Below are 16,891 nucleotides of genomic sequence, written 5' to 3' on the forward strand. Positions count from 1 at the left end.
GTTAGCTGTCCTGTGTAATTAAAGAACTTGAATTCGTGTTACGGGACGTCCTCCCCTAACAAATGCAACGAACAATAGAGAACAATGAGTTCAACTAAAAAAATAGCGTAACGCCTTTGATTAGTAATGAAAACGTACTATTTCCCAGATTACATCCGCACCACTGCTTAAACTTTGAATAAAAATCACCAGTAATGGCGGCCGAAGACTTCCGGTATATGAAGTCACCCTCATTCTAAATGTTCAAAAATTTTCAAATGTGTGTGAATTTCTAAGAGACCAAACTGCCGAGGTCATCGGTCCCTAGACTTACACACTACGTAAACTAACTTATGCTAACACCAACACACACCCATGTCCGAGGGAGGACTCGGACCTCCGGCGGGAGGGTTCGGGCAATCCGCGCGGCCACTCCTTGCAGAACCCTCATCCCCCCGACGACTTTGTCAAAGAGGGCGGAGAAGCGGACAGAGGTTCAGGACACTCTCTTGCCTTTGGAGTAGGAAACTGCACTAAAAGGTGGAAGAATAGGCAACGATCAACGGCATGAGGATGCAGAAGGCGATGGAAACCACTGTGTTAAAGGCACATAACGTGTATCCACAGGACTTGTGGCCTGTAATTGAAAAATTGTCATGATGATCTCTCCATTGGCCAAACATGCCGGACTAGTTCCCCATGCGGACCTCCGGGAGGGGACTGCCAAGGGGGAGGTGACCACGATAAAAAGACTGAATAGCCAACGAAAGGATAATGTTCTAGGAGTGAGGGCGCGGAAGTCAGAAGTTTGAACTTCGTGGGGAAGCTAGAAAATCTGAAAAGGGAAATACTAAGGCTCAATCTAGTTATGGTGGGGGTCAATGAAGTGAAGTGGAAGGAAGACAATGATTTCCGGTCAGACGAGTATAGAGCAATATCAACAGCAGCAGAAAACACTGAAACAGCGTACGATTCGTTATGAATAGGACGGTAGCACAGACATTGAGTTGTTTTTTTTTTTTTAATTTCGAGCAACCGCATCAAAACTTCCACGTTTCGAAAGAAATAAGCCACATTGGCTGTAGAATACTTTTTATTAAAAGTCAAGACCGATTTCGCACCACTTGATGACGCATGCTCAGATGATCTGTACAAATAATAAGAAAAAATTCTTTCGCAAAGAATCCTTAACAATGGTGTAAAGAAAAAAAGGAATAATGAAAAGTAGTATTAAAGATCTGTGCTTGAAGGGTGCTCATAAAGATTATTTTTAACAGGTTATCGCCGAACGTTGTAAGCCCGCCAGGGTAGCCGAGAGCGGTAACGCGCTGCTTCCTGGACTCAGGTAGGCGCGCCGGCCCCGGATCGAATCCGCCCGGCGGATTAACGACGACGGCCGGTGTGCCGGCCAGCCTGGATGTGGTTTTTAGGCGGTTTGCCACATCCTGCTACGTGAATACCGGGCTGTTCCCCATGTCCCGCCTCAGTTACACGACTCGCAGACATCTGAAACACATTCACACTATTTCACGATTTCCACTAGACGCAGACAGCTGGGGTACACTAACGGGGTGGCGGCAGGAAGGGCATCCGACCACCCCTTAAAATTAATCATGCCAAATCCGTACTTAACCCTGCCGACCCTGTGCACAATGCGGGATAAAGGCAGTAGCAAAGGAAAGAAACAAAGAAATCGCCAAACGTTGTAAACAAATGGCGTACTATAAGCGACAGCCCTTAATTTATAACGAAGGGGATAGCAGAACCCATAAAAATGAAATCCGGATAAAAAATTAACGGGCGAATCCAGGCTAGTGTGCATCGAGACAATTTCGAAGTCTGAACCAGTAACCGAGAAGAGCCTTACCGCTCCACAAGCATGAAGGCAGACGAGGCAGTACTGACCACTCCGCAAGCAAAAGATGTTTACAGGTGGCGTCAGAGGCGATGGGAACATAACTGACGCTATAGATGGCGCGAATGGTGGGGGGCGGCTGTACGAGTGATAAACTACTCAAAAAAATGTATTAAAAAAGTGAGTCCCATTTATAAAAATACTGAAAGTGGACAGTTAAAATGTAAAATATTAATAAAACTCGAGTGATAATACAAGTTCCCTCTTTCACAACTACAATAGTACGAGTACGTTAGTGGACAAACGCAAAGGGCTAATCTGCGAAACTAAAGATTTGTCGTAATAAAATAGTGGGCTATAGGAGTAATGCCTATCTGTTTAGCCGATCAAAATTTACCAAAAGACCCTTGTGTCGCAGACCTGTCTGTGCATTCAAGGTAGAATAAGGTTATCTTTTTAGAGCTCGATATATCTCGACTTGTACTAAATATTAAGACTTTTGTTTTCGAAGAGTAGTATGTGGGTATTTTTCCGCATGGCGATGGTAAGATGACCAGTTTCGCGCAAATGAGCGATTAGTGCCGACTTTTAGCTGGAATCGTTGGCGTGCTCTCTAAAGCGGGTTCCGAAGTTTCTTTTCATCTGACTCATAAATATAGCATTACAATCACCATAAGTGATGCTATATATCCCTGATGATTTAACTGTATCCCATGTTGCAGTCTCTCTCTGCCTGAATTTTTGGCTATTACTCTTTGGGATGTAACGAGCGAGAATTGTATCCTTCGCTGTCAACATTTCCCGATCTGCTGGAAGTATTAGCGCATAATGATATCATACGGAATTTATTATCAGTAAATGATCTACTATTTGTTATGCCAAGGCTCCAGAACTCAGTTGGATGCGGCCAGCATAATACTTCGCATTCAACTTCAGTAATATATTTTTCTTAATTGTTACCAACAAAATCAACCTCATATTTATCTGAATTTGCTATGAACTGTAGTGTTTTGAATTACCTATCATGAGGTTCCCGGAAATAATGGACACTATGTAATCTGTGGAGCAGAGCCCTGAATCGTGTCTTTTTGAACTGCACTGGATGGTTAGATGTTTTGTGTATATCGACGTCAGAAGTGGTCGGCTTCCTAAAAATAACATAAATAATCGAACTACCATCAATTTTGACACATAGATCCAGAAAGGGGAAGGTCCCTTACTACTTTTTTTTATAGTGAATTGGATACTGTCATGCAGTCTTTTCAACTCACCTAAAAAGTGTCATAGTCTTGAAATGAACCCTCCTATGCCTGAACGACGTCATCTATGTATTTGCGCCAAAAACAGTCTTACTAGAAAAACTGCTTAAGTTCTGCGTCATATCGTGCTCGAAATATGTCATAAAAAGCCGGCAAGCCAGTAAGACAATTTCAGTAACTAAAGCACTTCATCAGTTTTGTGAAAAGGGCTTCCGCTATGTTCCCTGAGAGTCCAGCTGATTATGCGACGTAGTTAGTCTGTAGATATGCTTGAGCACATATTTTTTATGTCAAAGGAAACTAGAGAAGTGCTCCCTAGAACTGCAAAATCAGAAACTCTATTAATCAGTCCCTCCAGAATCTAAATGTTTTAGCTAGCCGGGTGTTTAAAATTCCTGTTCAAATGTTCTGAAAATAGCTTCTCTTGGTGGAAACCAGGTCCATCCCTGACGTTAATAATTGTGTGGATGGGCAAACCTTTTTTACATAGCTCGAAGTCTAGGGGCACAGGTGTTCATCGGCATAATAGATCTCTTTTTAAATGGACCAAGAAAGGATTTCGTGCTCTTTATAGTTTTTTTAAATACCTGGCGGTTAGATCGTACCTACTTTTTTCAGTGTGATTCTCTTCTGTGAACTGATCCGCTTTATTAACGTATTGCTCCTCAGATATAATCGTGGCTGATCTGGGTTTGTTTGCTTTTTTTCATTAATTCTGTTTGTAGTAATGTTCTCTGTAGATCCTGTGGGAGGTGGGTAACTCGGAACACATGAGCTGCCAGAGTAATTCTTTACTATCTTATTTTCTCGTACTGCCACCCCATTGCGCTGGGCGTCGTGAATAATGTTCTGTCCAAATCAGAAACAATATGGAAGATTAACTGACTGAACAGTCATTGCAGTAACTTCTGTAAGGTATTGAACGATGAGACCTTATCCACTAACAGTTTTTCTTCTTGATCGCAGACGGTATTCGTTAAGTTACATGTCTTTGGAAAAAACTTAAAATCACATTTTGTTACTGAATTACTACAACGAAGCTGTTTCAAATCACGAAGTTTTCATAATTTTTATCCCGGTTCCCGTTCAAATGTTGCCTGACGGTGTCTGGGTACACATCAATAAGCTCTGAAATCCACTGAAAATGCTGCCCAATCAACAGCCTAGATAAATACTAATGATCTAGATATAGGTCCCTATTTACCCTGTCTTTTTTGGAATATAGGGGAACTATTTCATTTCGAAGGAAAAACAACATACAATTTTTCACACCAGTTCTTATATCACAACTATTTTTACGAAACAAACACTTGACATAATTTGGAACAACCTTCTCTCTTAAACTATACTTGTTAAATTGGGTGTCAGTGGATATATTAATTACATTTTTCTTTAAATTTAAAAATCTGTAAAACATCCGCTTTGCTCTGCTAGGTGATCTGGGGTATGTTATTTTAAGTTGCAGGCAACCGCATCCAAACGCCCACATCTTGAAAGAAATAACCCGCACTAGCTGTACAATAAAGTCACGACCCGTTTCACGCCACTAGATGACTCATCCTCAGCTAATCTGTGCAAATAATAAGGAAAAATTCTTTTACAAGGACACTTTAGCGATGGTGTAAAGTACAAAGGGACAACCAAAAATAGTATTATAGAGATGCGCTTGAAGAGGACTAACAAAAATTCTTTTTAACAGGCGAATGCTGAACGGTAACTGCCCTAGAGCCACTTCACATCGTTAAAGTCACGTTGTAAACAAATGCCGCACTAAAAGCGGTAGTCCTTCTTTAAAACGAAGGGGATAGAGTGAGTTACTGTGAACAGTTCAGTGATAGGGTTGTTCTCATCAGAATCGACAGTGAACCAACACGGAAACAGTAGTTCAGGTATACATGCCGACGTCGTAAGCAGAAGATGAAAAAATAGAGAAAGTATATGGGGATATTGAACAGGTAATTCAGTACATAAAGAGAGATGAAAATCTAATAATCACAGTAGACTGGAATGCGGTTGTAATGGAGGGAGTAGAGAAATAAGTTACTGGAGAATATTAGTTTAGTAATAGGAATGAGGGAGGAGAAAGACTAATTGAGTTCTGAAACAAATTTCAGATGGTAATAGCCAGTAGTCTGTTCAAGAATCACAAGAGGAGGAGGTATACTAGGAAAAGACCAGGAGATATAGGAACATTCCGACTAGATTACATCATGGTCAAGTAGAGTTCCGAAATCAGATATTGGATTGTAAGTGTGCGCAGGAGCAGATGATGTTCAGATATATGTGAAATCTTATGGGACTTAACTGTTAAGGTCATCAGTCCCTAAGCTTACACACTACTTAACCTAAATTATCCTAAGGACAAACACACACACACCCATGCCCGAGGGAGGTCTCGAACCTCCTCCGGGACCAGCCGCACAGTCCATGATTGCAACGCCTCAGACCGCTCGGCTAATCCCTCGCGCCGCAGGAGCAGATAAAGACTCAGATCACATTTTGATGATGATGGGAAGTAGGCTGAAGTTTAAGAAAATAGCCAGGACAAAATCAGTGCGGAAGGAAGTGTGATACGGAGGTACTAAGGTATGAAGAGATACGCATGAAAGTCTCTGAGGCAATAGATACTGCGGTAATGAATAGCTCAGAAGGCAGTTCAGTTGAAGAGCAACGGACATCTCTTAGAAAGGTAATCACAAAAGTTGGAAAGAAAAACATAGGTACAAAGAAGGTAATGGTGAAGAAACCATTGGTAACAGAAGAAATTATTCCTTCAGCTGATCGACGAAAGAAGGAAGAATAAAAATGCTCAGAGTTCAGGAATACGGAAATACAAGTCACTTAAGAATGAAATATAAAGGTAGTGCAGGGAAGCTAAGCTGAAATGGCTACGTGAAAAATGCGGAGCAACCGAAAAACAAATGATTGTCAGAAGGATTGACTCAGAATATAGAAAAGTCAAAACAACTTTCTGTGAAATGCAAATCAAAGGCAGTAACATAAGAGTGCAATGGGAATTCCACTGTTAAAATGCAGAAGAGAGAGCGGATAGGTGGAAAAAGTACATCGAGGACCTCTGTGAGTGGGTGGACCTACCTGATGAATTGGTAGAAGAAGAAACAAACGTAGATAGGGAAGACAGGGGCTCCAGTATGAGAATCAGAATTTAGAAGAGATTTGGAGTTTCTAAAATCATTGGGGAAGTGATAACAAAACGATTTTTCACGTTAGTGTGTAGAATGTATGAGGCTGGTTTGATGACGATGATGTTTGGTTTTGTTGGGTGTTCAACTGCGCGGTCATCAGCGCCCATACAAAGTCCCAATTTTTCACACAGTCCAGCTTCTTTATTTAGGCAATGTCACGAATGATGATGATGATGATGATGATGAAGTGATGAGGACAGCACAAACACCCAGTCCCCAGGCATAGAAAATCCCCAATCCGGCCGGGAATCGTATGAGGCTGGCTGGCAATGTACCATCAGAATTTCGGAAAAAAAATCATTTACGCAATTTCAAGGTTGCAAGAGAAGAGAAGTACGAGAATTAACGAACAATCTGCTTAACGGCTTGTTACATACAAGAGTAATACACAGAAGAAAGGAAAAGAAAATTGAGGATGTATTAGATGTCGATCAGTTTGGCTTTAGGGTAGGTAAAGACAGCAGAGACGTTACGGTTGGTAATGGAAGCAAGACTGAAGAAAAATCAAGACACGTTCATAGGATCTGCCGACCTGAAGCAAGCGTTCGATAATATAAAATGGTGCAACAAATCCCAAATCCTAAGAAGAATGGAGATACACCACAGGGAAAGAGAGGTAATACGCAGTATCTACAAGAAGCAAGAGGAAACAAGAAGACTGGATGACCAAGAACGAAGTGCTTGGCAGTGTAAGAAGGGGATCTAGACTTTCGCCCGTACTGTTCGAAACAATGACGGAAATAAAGGAAAGGGTCAAGAATATAATCAAAATTCAAGGTGAAAATTTAAAGATTCGCTAATGTCATTACTATACTCAGTGAAGAGGAATTACAGGATATATTGAATGGCATGAACAGTCTAATGAGTACAGAATATGGTTTGAGAGTAAATCGAAGGAAGACGAAAGCAATGAGAAGGAGCGGAAATGAAAACAGGGAGAAACTTAACATCCGAATTGGGGATCACGAATTAGACGAAGCAAGGAGTTCTGCTACCTGGGCAGCAAAATAACCCATTACGGACGGATCAAGGAGGATATAAAAAGCAGACTAGCACTGGCAAAAAGGCCATTGCTGGCCAAGAGATGTCTGCTAGTATCAATCACAGGTCTCAGTTTGAGGAAGAAATTTTTGAAAATGTTCATTTGGAGCGCAGTATTGTATGGTAGTGATACATGGAGTGTGGGAAGACCAGAACAGAAGAGAATCAAAGCCTTTGAAATGGCTCTGAGGACTATGGGACTTAACAGCTGTGGTCATCAGTCCCCTAGAACTTAGAACTACTTAAACCTAACTAACCTAAGGACATCACACACATCCATGCCCGAGGCAGGATTCGAACCTGCGACCGTAGCAGTCGCGCGGTTCCGGACTGCGCGCCTAGAACCGCGAGACCACCGCGGCCGGCGCCTTTGAAATGTAGTGCTACAGAAGCATGTTTAAAATTAGATAGAATGGTAAGTTAACGAATGAGAAGGTTCTCCGGCGAATGGAAGAGGAATGGAACACATAAAAAACAATGACAAGAAAAAGGGACAGGATGACAAGACGTCTGCTCAGACATCAGAGAATAACTTCCATGGAACTAGAGGGAGCTGTAGAAGGTAAAAACTGTAGCGGAAGGTAGAGGTTGGAATACATCTAGCAAACAATTGATGAGGTAGTTTGGGAGTGTCGTTCTGAGATGACTAGGTTGGCACAGGATAGGAATTCTGGCGTGCCGCGTCAAACCAGTGAAAAGACTAATGATAAAAAAAATCCTAGAACAGTAGAGGTTCGGCAGCGATAGACGTTCACAGAGTGGCGTGCGGAGTGCTGGCCTTTTCACATGACTTCAGTTCAGTGAAGGGAGCCAGTGTTGCGAGGAAACGTTAAGGCGCCGGCAGTCTGAGCTGACTCAACCGCGAGTCTAAGGCGTGACTAACAACTTGCAGCTGCCGCGCGGAAATTTACTCTGAAGGTCAAGGAAAAATGTGTGGATCTGCAATGCTAATGTCCAGTTAGATCCAAGACCATTGTATATGGCAGGGTGATCGAACAAGTTACTGTTATTACTTGTATGGGTTCTTGGAGTTCCTATGATGAAGAGAAATGTATGCAGTACATCCACGTCTATATCTACACCCCAAAAGCCACCATACGGTGTGTGCCGAAGAGAGTGTCTTTTACTAGAATCATCCCCCCCCCCCCATTTCCTCCATCCCCTTCTTCCTCTCCTGATCCACTCCCGATAATGTGTAGGGAGTTCGACTGTCAGTATACATCCATTTGATCTTTAATATCTTTGATTTTCCCAGCGAGATCATACGATCTCAGAATTTCAGCATTAAAACGCCCCATGACGGATAACGAGTCTTTCATTCGGTCTGATAATGGAGTCTGTTGAGTGTTTCCATTACGTTATAAAAGGTATTAAATGGTCCTGTGAGAAGCTGCGCCACTTCTTCTCTGGACTCTCTTAATCTTCTCTTTTTATCCTACCTGGCAAGGGGTACCAGAATGTATAGAACCATTCAGAATCGGTCGAACAAATTTTTGGAAGCTATTTACTTCATAAACGCCATTTTCTTAAGATCCTTGCGATTAATCTCATCCTGACATCTGCTTTCACAACAACTAGTGGTTCTTCCACAGTAGGCCGCTCCTAGCGAATAACCCCAAATTGTTATAGACTTGTTACTGTACCCAGTTATTTATTGCTGGTTAACCTTTCCCTGCAGCTTCACTCGTGTATGTGTTCGCCACATGTATTGAACACAGTTCCTCCTCGACCTCTCTGTGTCCACGTGTTCCTCCCTCCGTCTGTCCACCTCATTCTTACATCTCTATCTGTCTATCTCCTTCTCCCCACTTTCTCTTCCCCATTAATCTCCTCCTTCCCCCTCTTTTTGTCAGTTTCCTCCACCCCAACTCTCTGCCCATGTCTTCTTCCCTCCTCCCTCCGGCCATAACTTCTTCCTCTGTCTCTATCAATCTTCACCTCCCACTCTTCCTTTTATACCTCCCTACCATTCCTCTACATCTCCAATATGCCTCACACATCTCCCCCTTCTCCTCACTCTCTGTCCATTTTCTCCTCTCCCTCACTCTCTCCCCTCCTTTATCCATCTCAGCCTTTCCCCAGCCATACTCAACAGCATTTGTAGCGCCTGCAATACATTTCAGGCTGATACTACTCCCACAACCCATTTGTCATGTAGGGCAGGCTACACATCTGGGCTCGAAAATTATTTATTTGCACCTGACATATAGGCTGCCATGCAAAGTAAATCGATAAAACAGGCCACTGCTATTCCAGCACAACACACCTCTCACACAATGCAACCTACATCTTATGGCACGGAAAACCATTTCTTGAACATGAAATGTAGGCTGCCTAGCAATGATAGTTGATTTGGCAGTCCAACATTGTTCCCACACAACACGCCAGTCATACAGACTAATCTACATACCAGGGACTGAAATACATGTTTTCACCTTTGTCTCCACTCCTATTGGAGCTAGAAGGTTACAGACCCAACAGTACTGGTACTTCTGAGGCTTTCTGTGTCAAATTTGGTTGAAATTGATCCGTGGGTTGGGAGAAATCTTGGACATACACACGTACAGTCGTGCTCAAAAGTATCCGAGCGACCTGAATTGCATTTCGCCTTATTCGCATGCAACTTGCATAACGCAGCTGTCTAGCAGGTCCTCTAATTGCTCTTCGGTACAGTCATTTGACTATTGAAAATTGTTAAAACAAAACACCACTAGGAAACACTGCTCTATGTCGCAATAACTCAAGATGCAAAGTAATACCACGATACTACAAATATCAGGGAATACCTTATCACAGATAAGACTGTCCTTAAGGCTTGTAAGCTCACATTTATTACAATAAACGACATACCTGAAATGTTACCACTCTCATTATTACGCCAGATGTAGGGAAGCAGTGGTTGGGAAGGGAGTGAGACAGGGTTGTAGCCTCTCCCCGATGCTATTCAATCTGTATATTGAGCAAGCAGTGAAGAAAACAAAAGTAAAAAATCCATGGAGAAGAAATAAATACTTTGAAGTTCGCTGATAACAGTGTAATTCTGTCAGAGACAGCAAAGGACTTGGAAGAGCAGTTGAACGGAATTGATAGTGTCTTGAAAGGAGGATGTACGATGAACATCAACAAAATCAAAACGAGGATAATGGAATGTAGTCGAATTAAGTCAGGTGATGCTGAGGGGATTAGATTAGGAAATGAGACAAAGTAGTAAAGGAGTTTTGCAATTTTGGGAGAAAAATAACTGATGATGGTCGAAGTAGAGAGGATATAAAATGTAAACTAGCAATGGGAAGGAAAGTGTTTCTGAAGAAGAGAAATTTATTAACATCGAGTATAGATTTAAGTGTCAGGAAGTCGTTTCTGAAAGTATTTGTATGGAGTGTAGCCATGTATGGAAGTGAAACATGGATGAGAAATAGTTTGGACAAGAAGAGAATAGAAGGTTTCGAAATGTGGTGCCACAGAAGAATGCTGAAGATTAGATGGGTAGATCACATGACTAATGAGGAGGTGTTGTATAGGATTGGGGAGAAAGGAAGCTTTTCGCACAACTTGACTAGAAGAAGGGATCGGTTGGTAGGACATGTTCTGAGGCATCAAGGGATCACCAATTTAGAATTGGAGGGCGGCGTAGAGGGTAAAACTCGTAGAGGGAGACCAAGAGATGAATACACCAAGCAGATTCAGAAGGATGTAGGTTGCAGTAGGTACTGGGAGATGAAGAAGCTTGCACAGGATATAGTACCATGGAGAGCTGCATCAAACCAGTCTCAGGACTGAAGACCACAACAACAACAACAGGTAACGCACGTAGTAAGTACGTCGTATACATGATTTCCTCTTCAAAGTAACATACCGTACTTATTATTTAACACAAAATGACATAAAAAATTTAAGTTATTCACAAGCAGCTAGTTGAGAATATGTATGAACTTCAAATGACACGACGAACCGTCTCGTTTTGCATATGGATTCAAACCGAGGTCATGCAGACTAAGCAAAGATTTCGTGACTGACGGAAACTAACAGTCATTCCTGACAAAGCATACAGAGAGTGATATACCACGACTTTAGGCAGTATCAGTTAGCAAATATCAACTTTAAATTACAAAACGTAAACATTTTTAACTGACGCGAATTCCTACCCAGCATCTAGTGTCCCTGCTAACGAACTACGAGAGATGTTAAATATTGCTTCTTCACAAGTAACTTACTTGAAATGCCGTGAGGTAATGGTTTGTGTTGGACAGCGATTCGAAACCAGAACCTAATCGGATTGTTATCGAAGCTCAATCAAATGTGACATATCGGATTTTCTCGGCAGTAGCGAGATGTTTTAACTGAAATGACTGGACGAAACATAAAGTTTTTCCTTCCTGGACTCCAACCCGGCACCTATCGCTGTTATATTCTAGAGAAGACGAACATTAAATATGGGTTTGTTACACCAGCAGCGACATGTGAGCATGTTTGAACTAGAAATAATGTGACGAAGAGTTCAGTGCTGACTGGTAATCGAACCCCACACATATCGTTGTTGACTACACACAAAGAAACGTCAGCTACCGAATTTTTGTCCACCACCAGCTCGGAATAATATCCTTGAACTTATAGTGATCTCGCAAATAGTTCTATGTCTCACTGGGAGTCAGAAACGTCAGATATCGTTAGTGTTGACAACAAATGAAAATACATTAAAAATCAAAATTATTATCCACCAGCAGATAGGTGTTCTCATGCTAGTGCTTGATAATACATAATGAAAACTTTAGTGCCGGGCCAGTATTCGAACCCATTCACACGCAATATGTGGAGATGTTGAGACAACAGCAGTTTTGAACAAACAACAAATTGTAGTCGAGCTGTATTGTCACGAAGGGATCAAATTGCGCGTTAAGGGCGGTCTGAGTTGCATTCCCAGCTCAGAACCAATTTTATCGACATACAGAAGATAAAAAAAAAAATGGGATAAGTGTCCTGTGACCCTACATAATGTTTGTTTCGCCAGTTTAGTGTACGTTTACACTGCCTGTGATGCGATGCGACGCGACGCGACGCGATGCGAGGCATAATGGCCAAAGCGATGCAATGCGATGGAGCGTTCACATTGCGCACGATACAGCGCGCGCGCGATCTGGCCAGCAGTTATTGAGCAGTCTCGGCACGATGTCGTTTTTCCTCGACCCAGTAAGTTCCTTTTTATTAGAAAACAGTGCTCTGAGAATTCAACGCAGTCGTGAATAGGTGCATGAAATCAACAAGGAGAGGAGGGCTTTAGGAGAATTTCATCATTTGTACAGTGACTTGAGAAAAGATGAGGATAAATTTTGGAATTATTTCAGAATGAGTACAGAGACATTTGATTATATAGTGTCGCCTGTTTCAAATATATTACAGAAGCAAAACACAAATTCCAGAATGGCTATTACCCCTGAAGAGAAAGTTATGGTCACCATCAGGTAAGTACACAATATTAAGTTTACAGCAATCATTTTATTATGAAAAATTTACAAATTGTGATAGATTCAAACTTTCTTTTAATAAATTTTGACGTAGTTGACAATGAGAAGTAAAATACATCACAGTTCACTCACTTAAGTATCAAGTTTTCAGAATCTTGGTGGCTTGAAATAACAATGTCATCAGGTTGAATTTCAGAAACGATTATTTAATTTTGCGGATTTCCAGCAATTACGATTTCAACTGCATTTTCGGGTGCATAGGGTGTCTCCACAGAGACCGAAAGAACAGCCGTGAGACAAGGTGTCGGACATTAGAGACCAGATTTGACATACCCCAGAGCATGAACTCGACTTCAGAAGACGGAAGGCCGGGCGCGGACGGCGGGCGCGTCTGGCGGGCGCGGACCGCAGACGGAACACACGACATGGCGCGGACCGATTATGGAGCGCCCAACACGAAACAGAAGTGGAAATCATAGTAACAGTGACGAGACAGAGGACCCAGCATCTCAGATCGGGTCTGACACACCTCAGATGACGTCCACAACCGTTGGAGACGGCCAAAACGGGCGCTGACGGCAGTCGGAACATCTGCGACTGGAGGGGTCCATTGAAGCCGAGTCTGGCGGGCACGGACCACAGAGGGAACACTCGACTCGGCGCGGACCGATTAGGGAACGCCCAGCTCCTTCCAGGCATAAATACTGGACTCGATCGACCAAAGTACCAGACTCAGGTAGCACCCGAAGAAGACAGCGAGGCACGTTGTTGAAATATCGTGCGAGAACGACGCGAACATGCGGCTGGATTCCCGAATATCCAAGATGTCAAAATATTATTACTTGTATTCAACTTGAAAGGATCAATACATAGTATTACTTACTTTTAATTTAAGTTTTATTTTAGGCTTTTTGAACTTTGTAGTTTGCTAGCAGACATGGTATTATCGACACTCTATCCCCACATCCATGCGAAGACTTCCAGGGACGAAACACGAAATTGTGACGTGAGATCTTTTTCACTTATGTAGTTTGTGTGTTTCGTTTTTTAACTCACAGATATCTTCATTAACTACATTTTAGTATATATTTAGCTAATTTAGGTAACATAAGCAATAAGCCATAATTCTAAATCAAGTCGGAAGAAAGTGGGCTGCCATTACACTGTCCTGCAGTAAGCCGAATAAACTATTAGGGCAAAATCATTTGATTTAGTACGGAACTGTAGACCTCACAAAGGTGTACAAAACGGTCTGTGAGAGCATATGTTTAAATTTTGCAGTAGAGTCACAATCACCATTTCATTGCTTTGTAGGTGCTGAAATGGGTGACTTAAAAAGACAAAAATGATCATTGTTGCGCAATCGTAAAAGATAAACTTCTGTTCTTGTGGCTTTTTGAAGCTCCTTTTGAGTCTACAATCTGGTACTACGTAACTTGATGTAGCTGTTACATATTTCGTAGCGTATATCAAGGGAGCACGCTTACTTAATTTGGCTGATGAAATTTAATTGACTGAACAGACTGTCACAGAACATAGTTAAGAACCATCCTGATTGAACCAGCTTCCAAATAAAAAAACTTTCGTTTGGGAGCTACGATGCCAGAAACAGATACACAGATTCAACCCATAACACCCTTCTGTTTCCGTCAAGGGGTTAAAAAGTATGTTCAGACTAGACTTGAAAATCATGTGAACTGGATGCTCCACTGCTTGTAAAAGGCGCCTAGCTAGCGCACCTTCAGCTGTAATAATTGTTTCACTTTACTTACGAAATCAGTGTAGTGTATGAACTAACATCAGCGATAAGCTGAGTGGCCAAAACTCACGGAAATGCTTATACTACCTGAGGATGTGTATGACGCCAGAACCTTGCAGCCAGATTCGACAGTTGACAATCGTACAAGCGTTATCTGTGGACTTTCACAGAAATGTGCGAAGTGAACATGCCATCACATCGCGAGTGAACTGACACTGAGTGTGGAATGATAATCGTTGCAAAGCGCATTGTGATAGCATATCGGAGATAACGCAATAATTTGGGTTTCCAAAATCGACATTATCTGGGGTACATGTTCAGTACTGCAGAGACAAGGAAGCTCAGGACGATCACAAGTTGTAAGTAGGCTGTTTATGTTTTCTTATTGGCAACGTTACAATGACTCGCACCGCAGGCAGCCGCATGCGCCAGCTGGCTCAGAGAAAAATAACATAGACGCTAACCTTGAGAAAAATTCCAGTATTCCTTACCGACGTATACCGCATGATAATTCCGTTCAAATTGAACCTCTGCGTACTAGGAAGAGTAAAGGTTTACACCACATTTGACATGTAAAACCGTTTATTGAGAGATAATCTGATTTTTAACTTTGTCTTTGCCATAAAACTTTTCACTTCACATTTCTAGTATGCATTGTCAGACTTAGAATCTGTTAATATGCAACAATGTTTGAAGTTAAATATCCAATCAAGAACCAAGAGAACTTATTTAAACAGAAATTACGAATGCATTGTTATAGTGAACAGACGTCACAGTGTTATTGTGTGTGTACATTCTTGCTTGTTAGTTGCACGATTACGTAACGACTATAAGGCTTACATACTTAGAACATACACTGGTACTGCTAATGAGATTTTAATGCAACATTTTGGTTTACTTGAAAATACATTCTGGATTTAAAGTACTTTCTGTGAGATACCAGATGACACAGTGGTTAGTTTATGTGACAGCTACACGATTTTATCACGACGCTACTAATGAGTGACAATTTACAATGTTGCTTTTTCAGTGTTTCTGTTTTATATCTGCACAGTTTTTCTGTATTATTCTGAAAAGTAAAACATGTTTTAGTAGCAAATTTTGTGGTATAGCTACAATGAGACAGCCTTTTCCGTAGCACAACAATATGTTACATTATAGTACTTTCTTGATCATGGTAAGGTACGTAATAACTACGATATCTATACGCAAAGCATTTCACTTTTGTTTATCATGAGGTAAGTACATTGACTTCTGCAGAACTTAGCTTTTGGAGGATGATAACTACGACACTTCCACAGAGATTAAGTTGCAACAAGATGCACAGTTTAGCACTACAGTACACATATTTGAGTGATTAATTTTATACTTAAAACATTTATTTTTAAAGATTTTTGAATTACAAAGAAAGTTTTCCGTGATACATTTCGTTCCATTGCTGTAATCCGTAACACCTGAGGGGGATAATTACATTAATCCTCAGGGGGGTACACGCTTACTTTGTGTACCATGTGTTTGGCAAGCACAAGGAGCCCTAGCTAATATGGTATTTGCTTATACAACTTTACACATCGGTACCATATTTCTCTAACACACGAATTACACAGCTATCTGATCATTTAACTGAGAGATAAACATTTTTTTTACTACATCAGTGACACATGTTTACGCAATCACACAGTTGGGTAACTTCACACTTATGAACTTGTATTTTGTCTGTACTTTGTGAACTGTTCATATTTTTTTGGAACCATTGTGATACTATGAGAGCTTTGAATGATGCCTTTGGTATGGGAGCATGATTTTAAAGTACGTTTGAGGTAGATGACACTATTGAAATGAGCAGAGTATTTTTTTTTAGGTTTTGACATTAATGCAGAAAGCTACAACGTTTTTGAGATTTGACTGAGGTGTTTTGATGTTATTTTTACGACGACAATGTGTATTATGCTGTTGAGGTATGTTTATGATCAATAAGCTGATGCTGTATCAGGAATTTGACTATGCTGCATATTTATTATGATGAAATATTGAAGAATTGTCGCCAAATATATATATGTGTAATAAGGTAAGGAGTAATTAAATAGTGGTTAGGGACTCTGACTTGTGAAAAAGGATGTTGGAAACCAAGAATGGTACTTTAAGAGTTATGAAATGTGTGAATGTATCACAATGCCGTCGAAAATTTTTTGGACACTGTTATATTCATAAGATTTTGTTTCTACACATTTGCAATGCAAATTCTCGACCTGTGAAATTTTGTATATGAGACTGCCACTGTAGTGCAAACTGGTGTTGTAAATATTTCAGTAAGAAAGTTAAGTGACCTT

This window comes from Schistocerca piceifrons, chromosome 8 (genome assembly GCF_021461385.2).
Source record: "Schistocerca piceifrons isolate TAMUIC-IGC-003096 chromosome 8, iqSchPice1.1, whole genome shotgun sequence".
In the NCBI taxonomy this organism is placed as follows: Eukaryota; Metazoa; Arthropoda; class Insecta; order Orthoptera; family Acrididae; genus Schistocerca; species Schistocerca piceifrons.